Source organism: Mustelus asterias, unplaced genomic scaffold, assembly GCF_964213995.1.
Source record: "Mustelus asterias unplaced genomic scaffold, sMusAst1.hap1.1 HAP1_SCAFFOLD_1378, whole genome shotgun sequence".
Lineage (NCBI taxonomy): Eukaryota > Metazoa > Chordata > Chondrichthyes > Carcharhiniformes > Triakidae > Mustelus > Mustelus asterias.
In genome coordinates, this window is record NW_027591323.1 from 26,114 (window position 1) to 42,500 (window position 16,387).

Consider the following 16,387-nt stretch of genomic DNA (forward strand, 5'->3'; position numbering starts at 1 on the left):
GAGAAGTTCATGGCTAAACTGATGGTGGTCTTCACTCCCTCTTCTTGCCTGTTCCCCCACCACAACTCTAAGGGGCAATTTAGCACGCCCAATCCAGCTAACCGGCACACCTTTGGACACTAAGGGTCAATTTAGCGTGGCCAATCCACATAACCCGCACATCTTTGGACACTAAAGGGCAATTTAGCACGGCCAATCCAGCTAACCGGCACACCTTTGGACACTAAGGTTCAATTTAGCGTGGCCAATCCACCTAACACGCACATCTTTGGACACTAAGGGTCAATTTAGCATGGCCAATCCACCTAACCTGCATATCTTTGGACATTAAGGGGCAATTTAGCTTGGTCAATCGATCTAACCTGCATATCTTTGGACACTAAGAGGCAATTTAGCATTGCCAATCCGTCTAACCTAGACATCTTTGGACACCAAGGAGCAATTTAGCATGGCCAATCCACATAACCTGCACATCTTTCAACACTAAGGGGCAATTTACCATGGCCAATCCACCTAACCCGCACATCTTTGGACACTATGGGGCAATTTAGCATGGCCTATCCATCTAATCTAGACATATTTGAACACTAAGGGGCAATTTAGCATGGCCAATCCACCTAACCTACATATCTTTGGAGACTAAGGGGCAGTTTAACACGGCCAATCCACCTAACCTACACATCTTTTGACACTAAGGGATAATTTAGCAAGGCCAATCCACCTAATCTGCACATCTTTGGTCACTGAGGGGCAATTTAGCTTTGCCAATCCACCCAACCTACACAACCTTGGACACTAAGGGGCAATGTAGCATGGCCAATCCAGCTAACCTGGACATCTTTGGACACTGAGGGGCAATTTAGCATGGCTAAACCGTCTAATCTAGACACTTTTGGACACTAAGGGGCAATTTAGCATGGCCAATCCACCTAACGCACACAACTTTGGACACTAAAGGGCAATTTAACATGGCCAATGCACCTAACCTGCACATCTTTGGACACTGAGGGGCAATTTAGCATGGCCAATCCACCTAACCTGCACATCTTTGGACAATAAGGGGCAATTTAGCATGGCCAATCTGCCTAATCTCGCGTCCTTGGACACCAAGGGGCAATTTAGCATGGCCAATCCGTCTAAGGTTTGGACAGTAAGGGGGCAATTGTGCATGGCCAATCCATCGGTCCATCGCCGTGAGCTCCTGTACGTGGCCAGTGCGCACACCTAAATGCTTTATGAGTTGTCCCATCTCCCTCTTCACCATCTCCTTGGTGCCCTATGCTGTGCCATTCACCTCCAGTCACCTCCTCTGTTGCCATCCTGCCCAGCCTGTCAATCTAACCTGTCGAGGGGGCGGGGCATGTGGATTGACAGCTGGGCGGACCAGTGGCGAGGGGGACGTGCGGTGGCCGCGGCCAATCAGCGGCGCCGGAGGGCGGGACATCCGGCCCCGCGCTCGAGCCGCAGGTTCGGCTGAAAGGCGCCGTCGCCTCCCGGGTTTAAATATAATGGAAAAATAAACTGAGGTAAAAGTGGGGCAAAAAGGCACCCATTCGACGGAAAAACCCCCAGACTGGAAAATCCTGAGGTAACTTACCCTTCAAAACATCCCTATCGCCGGGAAAACCGAGCTTTCCGTCGCTGCCAGGTGAGCGCTCAACCCCCTGGAGCTTCCAGCAAGGTGGATTCTCCTCAAATGCAAGGAAATAACAATGCACCAAGCTGGCCTTTCTGCATTCCTCCTTTTGCAATCAAACATTCCCATTGCCATGCTTTTATTTAGCTTCCTCCAGCCCCCTAAAGGAAAGGTGGGCAATGCTGAATTAACATGGGGGCTGAAATTTGCACCCCTGATTTTCCTAACTTCACCTGTTTGCTATTCTGTGGAAAGACGTGTGTCAAAACGCGCCCTAACCCTTATTTTCCATTTAAATTTGATTTATTAGTGTTGCATGTATTGGGACGTCCTGATGGCGGTCTCTCTTTGCAAGTGCTCTGGGTCCCTTCATCAAATCGTACTCTTAATAATTTGATTGATCATTGGGAGACAGGGAAAAGTATTTATTTTGCATTATACAGACAAAACGTACCATTTGATTGATTTAAATTTGATTTATTATTGTCGCATGTATTGGAACGTCCTGACGGCGGTCTCTCTTTACAAGAACTCTGGGTTCATTCATCAAATAATACATTTAAAAAAAAATTTGATTGATTATTGGGATAAAGGGAAAAGTATTGTTCCTTTTCCACTATACCGACAAAACGTACCATTCGTTTGATTTAAATTTGATTTTTTAGTCTCGCATGTCGTGGGACGTCTTCTCGGCGGTCTCTCTTTACAAGTGCTCTGGGTCCCTTCGTCAAATAATACTCTTTTAATAATTTGATTGATTATTGGGAGACAGGGAAAAGTATTTATTTTGCACTATATAGATAAAACGTACCATTTGTTTGATTTGATTTATTATTGTCGCATGTAGTGCAACATCCTGACAACGGTCTTGCTTTACACGTGCTCTGGGTCCGTTCATCAAATAATACCCTTTTTTAATAATCTGGTTATTGGGATATAGGGAAAAGTATTATTTCTTTTGCATTCTGCAGACAAAACATACCAGTCATAGAGATTTACAGCATGGAAACATGTCCTTCGGCCCAACGTGTCCATGCCGCCCCTTTATTTTAAAACCCCTAAGCTAATTCCAATTGCCCACATTTGGCCCATATCACTCTATACACATCGTACCCATGTAACTATCTAAATGCTTTTTAAAAGATAAAATTGTACCCGCCTCTACTACTACCTCTGGCAGCTTGTTCCAGACACTCACCACCCTCTGTGTGAAGAAATTGCCCCTCTGGACACTTTTGTATCTCTCCCCTCTCACCTTAAACCTATGCCCTCTAGTTTTAGACTCCCCTACGTTTGGGAAAAGATATTGACTATCTAGCTGATCTGTGCCCCTCATTATTTTATAGATCTCTAAGATCATCCCCCAGCCTCCTACGCTCCAGAGAGAAAAGTCCCAGTCTATCCAGCTTCTCCTTATAACTCAAACCATCAAGTCCCGGTAGCATCCTAGTAAATCTTTTCTGCACTCTTTCGAGTTTAATAATATCCTTTCTATAATAGGGTGACCAGAATTGCACACAGTATTCCAAGTGTGGCCTTACCAATGTCTTGTACAACTTCAACAAGACGTCCCAACTCCTGTATTCAATGTTCTGACCGATGAAACCAAGCATGCCGAATGCCTTCTTCACCACTCTGTCCACCTGTGACTCCACTTTCAAGGAGCTATGAACATGTACCCCTAGATCTCTTTGTTCTGTAACTCTCCCCAACGCCCTACCATTAACTGGGTAAGTCCTGCCCTGGGCCAGTCTACCAAAATGCATCACCCCGCATTTGTCTAAATTAAACTTCATCTGCCATTCGTCAGCCCACTGGCCCAATTGATCAAGATCCTGTTGCAATTGGAGATAACTTTCTTCACTGTCCACTATGCCACCAATCTTGGTGTCATCTGCAAACTTACTAACGATGCCCCTATATTCTCATCCAAACCATTAATATAAATGACAAATAATAGTGGGCCCAGTACTGATCCCTGAGGCACACCGCTGGTCAGAGGCTTCCAGTTTGAAAAACAAATCTCTACAACCACAGAAGCCAATTTTGTATCCATTTAGATACCTCACCCTGGATCCTGTGAGATTTAACTTTATGCAACAACCTACCATGCGGTACCTTGTCAAAGGCCTTGCTAAAGTCCATGAAGACAATATCAACTGCACTGCCCTCATCTACCTTCTTGGTTACCCCTTCAAAAAACTCAATCAAATTTGTGAGACATGATTTTCCACTTACAAAGCCATGCTGACTGTCCCTAATCAGTCCTTGCATCTCTAAATGCCTGTAGATCCTGTCTCTCAAAATACCTTCCAACAATTTACCCACCACAGATGTGAGGCTCACTGGTCTGTAGTTCCCAGGCTTTTCCCTGCAGCCCTTTTTAAATAAAGGCACAACATTTGCCACTCTCCAATCTTCAGGCACCTCACCAGTGACTATCGATGATTCAAATATTTCCTCCTAGCCTCCCACAACGTCCTGGGATATATTTCATCAGGTCCCGGGGATTTATCTACCTTGATGCCCTTTAAGACTTCCAGCACCAGCACCTCTGTAATATGTACACTCCTCAAGACATCACAATTTATTTGCCCAAATTCCCTAACATCCATGCTTTTCTCAACGGTAAATACTGATGAGAAATATTCATTTAGGATCTCACCCATCTCTTGTGGATCCGCACATAGATGACCTTGTTGATCCTTAAGAGGCCCTACTCTCTCCCTTGTTACTCTTTTGCCCTTTATGTATTTGTAGAAGCTCTTTGGATTCTCCTTTGCCTTATCTGCCAAAACAATTTCGTGTCCCCTTTTTGCCCTCCTGATTTCTCTTAACTCTACTCCTACACCCCCTATACTCTTCAAGATTATTGTCACATGTATTGGGATACAGTGAAAAGTATTGTTTCTTGCGCGCTATACAGACAAAGAGTACATAGATTTAATTTATTAGTGTCGCGTGTATTGGAACGCCCTGATGGCGGTCTCTCTTTACAAGTGCTCTGGGTCCGTTCATCAAATAATACCCTTTCTTAATAATTTGATTATTGTCGCATGTATTGGGATGCAGTGAATTCTTGCGCGCTATACAGACAAAACGTACTTTTGTTTCATTTGATTTGATTTATTATTATCACATGTATTGGGATGTCTTCCCTGACGGCGGTCTCCCTTTATAAGTGCTCTGGGTCTGGTTGTTAAATACCCTTTTAATTGATTTGATTTATTATTGTCACATGTATTGGGATACAGTGAAAAGTATTATTTCTTGCGCGCTATACAGACAAAGCATACCGTTCATAGAGTACATAGATTTGATTTATTTTTGTCACGTGTATTGGGATACAGTGAATAGTATTATTTCTTGCGCGCTATACAGACAAAGCTTACCGTTCATAGAGAAGGAAACGAGAGAGTGCAGAATGTAGTGTTACAGTCATAGCTAGGGTATGGAGAAAGATTAACTTAATGCGAGGTCGGTCCATTCAAAAGTCTGACGGCAGCAGGGAAGAAGCTGTTCTTGAGTCGGTCGGTACGTGACCTCAGACTTTTGTATCTTTTTCCCGACGGAAGAAGGTGGAAGAGAGAATGTCCGGGGTGCGTGGGGGTCCTTGATTATGCCGGCTGCTTTTCCCGAGACAGCGGGAAGTGTAGACAGAGTACAGAGGGGGGAAGGAAAGGAGAGGGTGCAGAATATGGTGTTGCGGTCACAGGGTGTAAAGGAGTTTCAGTTAAGTTTTAAGAGCATAGAAATAGAGGGTATGCTGGGGACAGCTTGCAAGAAGTCGCCTTGCTCCGACGCCATCTTGAAGTTCCTTTCTGAATTTTTTCAACTCCAGCTCTGTCTTTTACGACATTCAGGAATTTGCCCCCTTTTTACTGCCTTTGTTTCACAGCGAGAGGATTTGAGTATCGGGATAGGGATGTTTTGCTGCAATTGTACAGGGCGTTGGTGAGGCCACACCTGGAGTATTGTGTGCAGTTTTGGTCTCCTTATCTGAGGAAGGATGTCCTTGCTATAGAGGGAGCGCAGCAAAGGTTTACCAGGCTGATTCCTGGGATGGCAGGTCTGTCATATGAGGAGAGACTAAGTCGGTTAGGTTTATATTCACTGAGTTTCTGGAATCTGATAGAAACTTATAACATTCTAACAGGGCTAGACAGGGTAGATTCAGAAAGAATGTTCCCAATGGTGGGGGGAGTCCAGAACTAGGGGGTCATAGTTTGAGGATAAGGGGTAAACCTTTTAGGACTGAGGTGAGGAGAAATTTCTTCACCTAGAAGGTGGTGAATGTGTGGAATTCACTCCCACAGAAAGTAGCTGAGGCCAAAACGTTGTGTGATTTCAAGAAGGAATTAGATATCGCTCTTTGGGGCTAAAGGGATCGAGGGGCATGGGAGGGACGGGGGGAATCAGGATATTGAATTCGATGATCAGCCATGATCGTAATGAATGGCGGAGCAGGCTCGAGGGGCCGAATGGCCTCCTCCTGCTTCTAGTTTCTATGTTTCTTTGTTTCATCTGTATTGACGGTGAAATGATAACTTCATTTCACCAACCCACGGACCTTCCTGGTTGTATCACAGCTTGGTCTGGGCTCCTGCTCTGTCCAAGACCGCAAGGAACTACAAAGGGTCATGAATGTAGCCCAGTCCCATCGCGCAAACCAGCCTCCCATCCATTGACTCTGTCTACACATCCCGTTGCCTCGGGAGAAGCAGCCGGCAGAATCAAGGGCCCCCCCCACGCACCCCGGACATTCTCTCTTCCTCTTCCTCCCGTCGGGAAAAGGATACAAAAGTCTGAGATCACGTGACAACTGACTCAAGAACAGTGTACCTGAACAGGCGCCAGAGTGTGGCGACTAAGGGATTTTCACAGTAACTTCATTGCAGAGTTAATGTAAGCATACTTGTGACACTAATAAATAAACTTAAACTGTTGTTTCTTGCGCGCTATATAGACAAAGCATACCGTTCATAGAGTACATAGGGGAGAAGGAAAGGAGAGAGTGCAGAATGTAGTGTTACAGTCATAGCTAGGGTGTAGAGATAGATCAACTTAATACGAGGTAGGTCCATTCAAAAGTCTGACGGCAGCAGGGAAGAAGCTGTTCTTGAGTCGGTTGGGACGTGACCTCAGACTTTTGTACCTTTTCCTGACGGAAGAACAAAGAAAATTATCGCACAGGAACAGGCCCTTCGGCCCTCCAAGCCTGCATCGACCATGCTGCCCAACTTAACTAAAACCCCTTACCCTTGCCGGGGACCATATCCCTCTATTCCCATCCCATTCATGTACTTGTCAAGACGTCCCTTAAAAGTCACTACTGTACCCGCTTCCACTACCTCCCCCGGCAGCGAGTTCCAGGCACCCACTACTCTCTGTGTAAAAAATCTGCCTCGTACATCTCCTTTAAACCTTGCCCCTTGCACCTTAAACCTATGCCCCCTAGTAATTGACTCTTCCACCCCGGGAAAAAGCTTCTGACTATCCACTCTCTGTCCATGCCTCTCATAATCTTGTAGACTTCTATCAGGTCTCCCCTCAACCTCCGTCGCTCCAGTGAGAACAAACCAAGTTTCTCCAACCTCATCTCACAGCTAAGGTGGAAGAGAGAATGTCTGGGGTGCGTGGGGGTCCTCGATTATGCTGGCTGCTTTTCCCGAGGCAGCGGGAAGTGTAGACAGAGTCAATGGATGGGAGGCTGGTTTGCGAGATGGACTGGGCTGCATTCACAACCTTTTGTAGTTCCTTGGGTCTTGGTCAGAGGAGAAGCCAGACCAAGCTGTGATACAACCAGATAGGAAGCTTTCTATGGTGCATCTGTAAAAGTTGGTGAGACTTGGCACTTCTCATGAAAGAATTATAACGTTGGTCGATTTTCCGCCCCCACCCTCCCCAAATGGACCTCGTAGCTATTACAATTCCAGTATGTTAATAAGTTGGGGTGAGTTCGAACGACTTGAATGCCTTTGATGCAGTTTGCTTTGGAAATAACATAAATGACTGTCTGCCTTAGAACCAGATGTTTGCAACGATCCCCTGAGTGTTGACTGTGCAGAACACCTTACAAAATACTCCCTTCGAAAGTAGGCTGACTTGCAATTTTAGCCACTAATGGGGAGCCGATAGCCTAGTGGTTTTATTGCTAGACTATTTATCCAGAAACTCAGCTAATGTTCTGGGGGACAGATGGTGGAATTTCAATTCAGTAAAAACAAACCTGGAATTAAGAATCTACTGATGACCCATTGTGGGAAAAACCCATCCGGTTCCCTTTGGGGAAGGAAATCTGCCGTCCTTACCCCGGTCTGGCCTACATGTGACTCCAGAGCCACAGCAATGTGGTTGCTGCCCTCCAAGGGCAACTAGGGATGGGCAATAAATGCTAGATCCAGCCAGCGACGCCCATCCGTCCAGGAGCAGGTCCACGAGGAGGTCCTCCGCCTTCCCTGCCCCCCCTCCTCTGCACCGGGTGCCTGTAAATCAGGAGCGGGGGGGGGGCTGAAGTGCGAAGAAAGCATCTTCTCCATCGTTGAAAAGAAATCTGTGCGACTGGCCAGCGACTTCGATTTTTAAAGGTTGTGGCGCCATTTATGAAGCTCGCCTCCTGGTTGTAACAGGTGCCGGCACTCGCGCTGGCGTGAATGGATTTCCTTAGCGGTGGGCCGAGAGAGAATGGTTCCGGCGTAGAGGCCCGTCAGCGAGACGCAAACACATCCTAATGATGTGCCTGATGTTGAGCAATGGGAATGCCGTTCCGTCACCGGCGGGGTCAGGGGGACAATCGCGTCTGGCTTTTACATCGGTGTGATTTGGGCCTCTTGCGAGATTTCCCCTCCCGTCGGTGATTCCGCCTGATGAATATGGGAGCGGAAAATCACCCCCAACGTATGTGGAACCCGAAGGCCTCCAGTTTGCGCGACCTGTCCATGTTGAGTGAACCAGCCCGACGTAAAGGTCGCTGCCCCTGCTTACTCGGCAGCGACTCCCGTCTAGAAAGTTTCCAGTCTGTAGAGTTGGGCGCAAAGTTGCCTGGGGTGCTTCCTTCACGGTCGAGTTGCTTGCCAACATTCCTTGTCCAGGGTCATGTGAAGATTAGGCCCTTGGGCGAGATACGTAGAACATAGAACATTACAGTGCAGTACAGGCCCTTTGGCCCTCGATGTTGCGCCGACCAGTGAAACCAGTCTAAAGCCCCTCTAATCTACACTATTCCAATATCATCCATATGTTTATCCAATAACCATTTAAATGCCCTTAATGTTTGCGAGTCTACTACTGTTGCAGGTAGGGCATTCCACGCCCTTACTACTCTCTGAGTGAAGAACCTACCTCTGACACCTGTCCTATATCTATCACCCCTCAATTTAAAGCTATGTCCCCTCGTGCTAGCCATCACCATCCGAGGAAAAAGGCTCTCACTGTGCACCCTATCTAATCCTCTGACCATCTTATGTGCGTCTATTAAGTCACCTCTTAACCACCTTCTCTCCAATGAAAACAGCCTCAAGTCCCTCAGCCTTTCCTCATAAGACCTTCCCACCATACCAGGCAACATCCTGGTAAATCTCTTCCACATCCTTCCTATAATGCGGCCACCAGAACTGTACGCAATACTCCAAGTGCGGCCGCACCAGAGTTTTGTACAGCTGCAACATGACCTCATGGCTCCGAAACTCAATCCCTCTACCAATAAAAGCTAACACACTGTACGTACGTCTTCTTAACAACCCTATCAACCTGGGTGCCAACCTTCAGGAATCCATGCACATGGACACCGAGACCTCTCTGCTCATCCACACTACCAAGTATCTTGCCATTAGCCCAGTACTCTGTATTCCTGTTACTCCTTCCAAAGTGAATCACCTCACACTTTTCTGCGTTAAACTCCATTTGCCACCTCTCAGCCCAGCTCTGCAGCTTATCTATGTCCCTCTGTAACCTGCAACATCCTTCCGCACTGTCCACAACTCCACCGACTTTAGTGTCATCCACAAATTTACTAACCCATTCTTCTACGCCCTCATCCAGGCCATTTATAAAAATGACAAACAGCAGTGGCCCCAAAATAGATCCTTGTGGTACTCCACTAGTAACTGAACTCCAGGATGAACATTTCCCACCAACCACCACCCTCTATCTTCTTACAGCTAGCCGATTTCTGATCCAAACCGCAAAATCACCTTCAATCCCATGCTTCCGTATTTTCTGCAATAGCTTACCATGGGGAACCTTATCAGACGCTTTACTGAAATCCATATACACCACATCAACCGCTTTACCCTCATCCACCTCTTTGGTCACCTTCTCAAAGAACTCAATAAGGTTTGTGAGGCACAACCTACCCTTCACAAAACCGTGTTGACTATCCCTAATCAAATTGTTCCTTTCTGGATGATTATAAATCCTATCTCTTATAATCCTTTCCAAAACTTTGCCCACAACAGAAGTAAGGCTCACTGGTCTATAATTACCAGGGTTGTCTCTACTCTTCTTGAACAAGGGGACAACATTTGCTATCCTCCAGTCTTCTGGCACTATTCCTGTAGACAATGACGACACAAAGATCAAAGCCAAAGGCTCTGCAATCTCCTCCCTAGCTTCCCAGAGAATCCTAGGATAAATCCCATCCGGCCCAGGGGACTTATCTATTTTCACACTTTCCAGAATTGCTAACGCCTCCTCCTTATGAACCATAATCCCGTCTAGTCTAATAGCCTGTATCTCAGTATTCTCCTCGACAGCATTGTCTTTTTCCTGCGTGAATACTGACGAAAAATACTGAAGGATGTTGCTTGGAACGTATCCCAGCAGGATGCCGTGCCTCTCACAAAGGGGGTGGTGGGGAGAAGAGAAGGGGTGGGAGGAGGAGGGGGGGGGAGAGTGAGGGGAGGAGGGGGGGGGAGAGGGGGAGGAGGGGGGGAATTTGTTAAGCAACGTGGAGCTATTTTCGTCTCGAGTTTCTCTTTTGAAAAGTACGAGTGTTACTATCTCTACCCCAAAAAAACGCATTATTAGTATTCAGTCCATATGCATCTGATGCTCTAAAGTTATTGTCCCAGATATCAACTTGTAAATGTCTCCTCCCAGGCTACAAACTGCAGCACGACACATGCAACCACAGCTCGGGTTTCTGGAGTATGAAGTTAAAACTAATGGTGATCTGCGCTGTGTGGGGACGGGAATTTGTTGGTTTAACTTTTGTTCCTGTGAGGTTTTTCCCCCCCCCTCTGGATGTTACTTACGGTTGCTGCCGTACAGGAGGAGGCCATTCATAGAATCCCTACAGTGCAAAAGGAAGCCATTCGGCCCCATCGAGTCTGCACCGACCACAATCCCACCTAGGGTCTTATCCCTGTAGACCCACGAATTTACCCTGCTCCTCTCCCTGACACTAAGGGGCAATTTAGCAAGGCCAATCCACCCGACCTACACATCTTTGGACACTAAGGGCCAATTTAGCATGGCCAATCCACCTGACCTACACATCTTTGGACACTAAGGGCCAATTTAGCATGGCCAATCCACCTGACCTACACATCTTTGGACACTAAGGGCCAATTTAGCATGGCCAATCCACCTGACCTACACATCTTTGGACACTAAGGGCCAATTTAGCATGGCCAATCCACCTAACCTGCACATCTTTGGACACTAAGGGGCAATTTAGCACGGCTAAAGTTTAGAGTGCAGAGAAGGTTCACAAGGATGTTGCCGGGACTTGAGAAGCTGAGTTACAGAGAGAGATTGAATAGGTTGGGACTTTATTCCCTGGAGCGTAGAAGATTGAGGGGAGATTTGATAGAGGTGTATAAGATTTTGATGGGTATAGATAGAGTGAATGCAAGCAGGCTTTTTCCGCTGAGGCTAGGGGAGAAAAAAACCAGAGGGCATGGGTTAAGGGTGAAAGGAGAAAAGTTTAAAGGGAATATTAGGGGGGGCTTCTTCACGCAGAGCGTGGTGGGAGTGTGGAATGAGCTGCCAGATAAAGTGGTAAATGCGGGGTCACTTTTAACATTTAAGAAAAACTTGGACGGGTTCATGGATGAGAGGGGTGTGAAGGGATATGGTCCAAGTGCAGGTCAGTGGGACTAGGCATAAAATGGTTCGGCACAGACAAGAAGGGCCAAAAGGCCTGTTTCTGAGCTGTAATTTTCTATGGTTCTATGGCCAATCCATCTAACCTGCACATCTTTGGATTCTAAGGGCCAATTTAGCATGGCCAATCTACCTAACCTGCACATCTTTGGACACTAAGGGGCAATTTAGGACGGCCAATCCACCTAACCTGCACATCTTTGGAATGTGGGAGGACACGGGGAGAACGTGCAAACTCCACACAGACAGTTACCCGAACCGGGGATTGTACCCGGGTCTCTGGCGCTGTGAGGCAGCAGTGCTAACCACTGTGCCACCGTGTCACCCCATTGCCAAGTCTCCAGAATGAGCCAGTCAGTCCCACTGCCCCGCGCTATATCCCCGTAGCTCAGCAAGTTTATTTTCCTCCAACGCCTATCCCTTTGTAATCATTCATTTGTTTATCTCAGCCAGTTATCATCGATTGTCATTAAAAAACCCATCTGGTTCACCAATATCCCCTTTAGGCAAGTAAATCTGCTGTCCTTACCTGGTCTGGCCTACATGTGGGCGGCACGGTGGCACAGTGGTTAGCACTGCTGCCTCACAGTGCCAGGGAACCGGGTTCGATTCCCGGCTTGAGTCACTGTCTGTTCGGAGTCTGCACATTCTCCCCGTGTCTGCGTGGGTTTCCTCCGGGTGCTCCGGTTTCCTCCCACAGTCCAAAAGACGTGCTGGTTAGGGACATTGACCCGAACTGGCGCCGGAGTGTGGCGACTGGGGGAATTTCACAGTAACTTGATTGCAATGTGACTAATAAATAAACTTTACTTTAAAAGTCCTTCGGACTGGGGGAGGAAACCGGAGCACCCGGAGGAAACCCACGCAGACACGGGGAGAATGTGCAGAGTTTGTCATTTTTAATAATGACCTGGATGAGGGCGTGGAAGGACGGATTAGTAAATTTGCGGATGACACTAAAGTCGGTGGAGTTGTAGACAGTGCGGAGGGAAGTGGCAGGTTACAGAGGGACATAGATAAGCTGCAGAGCTGGGCTGAGAGGTGGCAAATAGAGTTTAATGCGGAAAAATGTGAGGTGATTCACTTTGGAAGGAGTAACAGGAATACAGAGTACTGGGCTAATGGTAAGATACTTGGTAGTGTGGATGAACAGAGGGACCTGGGTGTCCATGTGCATTGATCCCTGAAAGTTGGCACCCAGGTTGATAGGGTTGTTAAGAAGGCGTACGGTGTGTTAGCTTTTATTGGTAGAGGGATTGAGTTTCGGAGCCAGGAGGTCATGCTGCAACTGTACAAAACTCTGGTGCGGCCGCATTTGGAGTATTGCGTACAGTTCTGGTCGCCGCATTATAGGAAGGATGTGGGGGTGTTGGAGGGGGTGCAGAGGAGATTTACCAGGATGTTGCCTGGTATGGTGGGAAAATCGTATGAGGAAAGGCTGAGGGGCTTGAGGCTGTTTTTGTTAAAGAGAAGAAGGTTAAGAGGTGACTTAATAGAGGCATACAAGATGATCAGAGGATTAGATAGGGTGGATAGTGAGAGCCTTTTTCCTCGGATGGTGATGGCTAACACGAGGGGACATAGATTTAAATTGAGGGGTGCGAGATATAGGACAGATGTTAGAGGTAGGTTCTTTACTCAGAGAGTAGTGAGGGCGTGGAATGCCCTGCCTGCAGCAGTGGTGGACTCGTCAACATTAAGAGCATTCAAATGGTTATTGGATAAACATATGGATGATATTGGAATAGTGTAGGTTAGATGGGCTTTAGACTGGTTCCACTGGTCGGCGCAACATCGAGGGCCGAAGGGCCTGTACTGCGCTGTAATGTTCTATGTTCTATGTTCACTCCATACAGACATTCTCCCCGTGTCTGCGTGGGTTTCCTCCGGGTGCTCCGGTTTCCTCCCACAGTCCGAAGGACTTTTAAAGTAAAGTTTATTTATTAGTCACAAGTCGGCTTACATTAACATTGCAATCAAGTTACTGTGAAATTCCCCTCGTTACCACACTCCGGCGCCAGTTCGGGTCAATGCCCCCTAACCAGCACGTCTTTTGGACCGTGGGAGGACACCGGAGCACCCGGAGGAAACCCCCGCAGACACGGGGAGAACGTGCAGACTCCGCATAGACAGTGACCCAAGCCGGGAATCGAACCCGGGTCCCTGGCGCAGTGAAGCAGTGGTGCTAACCCACTGTGCCACCCCCGTGCTGGTTAGGGTGCGTCGGCCGTGCTAAATTCTCCCTCAGTGTAACCCGAACAGGAGTGTGGCGACTGGGGGATTTTCACAGTAACTTCATTGCAGTGTTAATGTGAGCAACTTCAGATCCACCCCCCCCCTACACACACACACACACACAGCAATGTGGTCGACTCTTAACTGCCCCCCTCTGAAATGGCCCGAGCGAGACACTCAGTTCAAAGGGGGCAGTTAGGGATAGGCAACAAATACTGGATTGCCCCAGTGATGCCCGCATCCCATGAAAGAATTTTAAATATGGCGGAGGGGGGGGTGACGCTGGTCGGGTGAGTCATCGCGGCCAAGCCCGGTGATAGTGACATGCGTGACTCATTGTTTATCTATCTGGGTGAGTGCCAGAGTGGACCCACTGCTCCGTCTCACTGCACCACAGCACTCTCCCCCTCAGTGACAGGAATGTCTGGAATCCTCCCCCTGTCCTTCTAACCTCGGTGGCTGAGAGCTTCCTGGTAAACGGGGGTTGATCTAATTGAAGCGTGTATGATTCTGACAGACTGGATGCAGGAATGTTGTTTCCTCTGGCTGGTGGGGGAGGGTGGGGGTGAGTCTAGAACGCGGAGTCACAGTTCCAGGATAAGGTAAAGTTTATTTATTAGTCACAAGTCGGCTTACATTCACAGTGCAATGAAGTTCCTGTGAAATCCTCTGGTTGCCACACTCTGGCGCCTGTTCGGGTACACTGAGGGAGAATTTAGCCCAGCCAATCCACCTAACCTACACATCTTTGGACACTAAGGTGCAATTTAGCATGGCCAATCCACCTAACCTACACATCTTTGGACACTAAGGTGCAATTTAGCATGGCCAATCCACCTAACCTGCCCATCTTTGGACACTAAGGTGCAATTTAGCACGGCCAATCCACTTAACCTGCCCATCTTTGGACACTAAGGTGCAATTTAGCATGGCCAATCCACCTAACCTACACATCTTTGGACACTAAGGTGCAATTTAGCATGGCCAATCCACCTAACCTGCCCATCTTTGGACACTAAGGTGCAATTTAGCACGGCCAATCCACTTAACCTGCCCATCTTTGGACACTAAGGTGCAATTTAGCACGGCCAACCCACCTAACCAGCACGTCTTTGGACGCTAAGGGGTAATTTAGCATGGCCAATCCACCTAACCAACACGTCTTTGGACGCTAAGGGGTAATTTAGCATGGCCAATCCACCTAACCAGCACGTCTTTGGACGCTAAGGGGTAATTTAGCATGGCCAATCCACCTAACCAGCACGTCTTTGGACGCTAAGGGGTAATTTAGCATGGCCAATCCACCTAACCAGCACGTCTTTGGACGCTAAGGGGTAATTTAGCATGGCCAATGCACCTAACCTGCACATCTTAAGTTTAAGTTTATTTATTAGTGTCCCAAGTCGGCTTACATTAACGCTGCAATGAAGTTACTGGGAAAATCCCCCAGTCGCCACACTCCGGTGCCTGTTCAGGTACGCTGACGGAGGATTTAGCACCTAACCCACACATCTTTCGGATTGTGGGAGGAAACCAGAGCACCCAGAGGAAACCCACGCAGACAGTTGGGGGGGAGAATGTACAGATGTCGCACTGACAGTGACCCAAGCTGGGAATCGGGGTCGGTCATTTAGGACTGATGTGGAGCAATGTCTTCACTCAGAGGGCGGTGAACCTGTGGAATTCTCTCCCACACAAAGCTGTGGAAGCCCAGTCACTGAATATATTTTAAGAAGGATATAGTTTTCAAGACTAAGAGTTTAATTTAGACAAATGCGAGGTGATGCATTTTGGTAGACTGACCAAGGGCAGGACTTACTCAGTTAATGGTAGGGCGTTGGGGAGAGTTACAGAACAAAGAGATCGAGGGGTACATGTTCATAGCTCCTTGAAAGTGGAGTCACAGGTGGACAGAGTGGTGAAGAAGGCATTCGGCATGCTTGGTTTCATCGGTCAGAGCATTGAATACAGGAGTTGGGCCGTCTTGTTGAAGTTGTACAAGACATTGGTAAGGCCACACTTGGAATACTGTGTACAGTTCTGGCCACCCTATTATAGAAACGATATTATTAAACTAGAAAGAGTGCAGAAAAGATTTACTAGGATGCTACCGGGACTTGATGGTTTGAGTTATAAGGAGAGGCTGGATAGACTGGGACTGTTTTCTCTGGACCGTAGGAGGCTGAGGGGTGACCTTATCGAGATCTATAAAATAATGAGGGGATAGACAAGGTAGATAGTCAATATCTTTTCTCAGAGGTAGGGGAGTCTAAAACTAGAGGGCATAGGTTTAAGGTGAGAGGGGAGAGATACAAAAGTGTCCAGAGGGGCAATTTTTCCACACACAGTGTGGTGAGTGTCTGGAACCAGCTGCCAGAGGTAGTAGTAGAGGCGGGTACAATTTTATCT

The 16,387-nt window shown here is 47.5% G+C and overlaps 1 protein-coding gene across 1 annotated transcript in view; it reads left to right on the top strand.

Moving 5' to 3' along the window:
- Positions 1-1,576: 1,576 nt before the first annotated feature.
- The window catches only part of LOC144488217 (cingulin-like), a gene marked incomplete at its 3' end in the record, with an annotated part of 67,436 nt that continues 52,625 nt past the window's right edge, over positions 1,577-16,387 (top strand). The window contains exon 1 of the mRNA XM_078206244.1: positions 1,577-1,648. The remainder of the gene's footprint in view (positions 1,649-16,387) is intronic.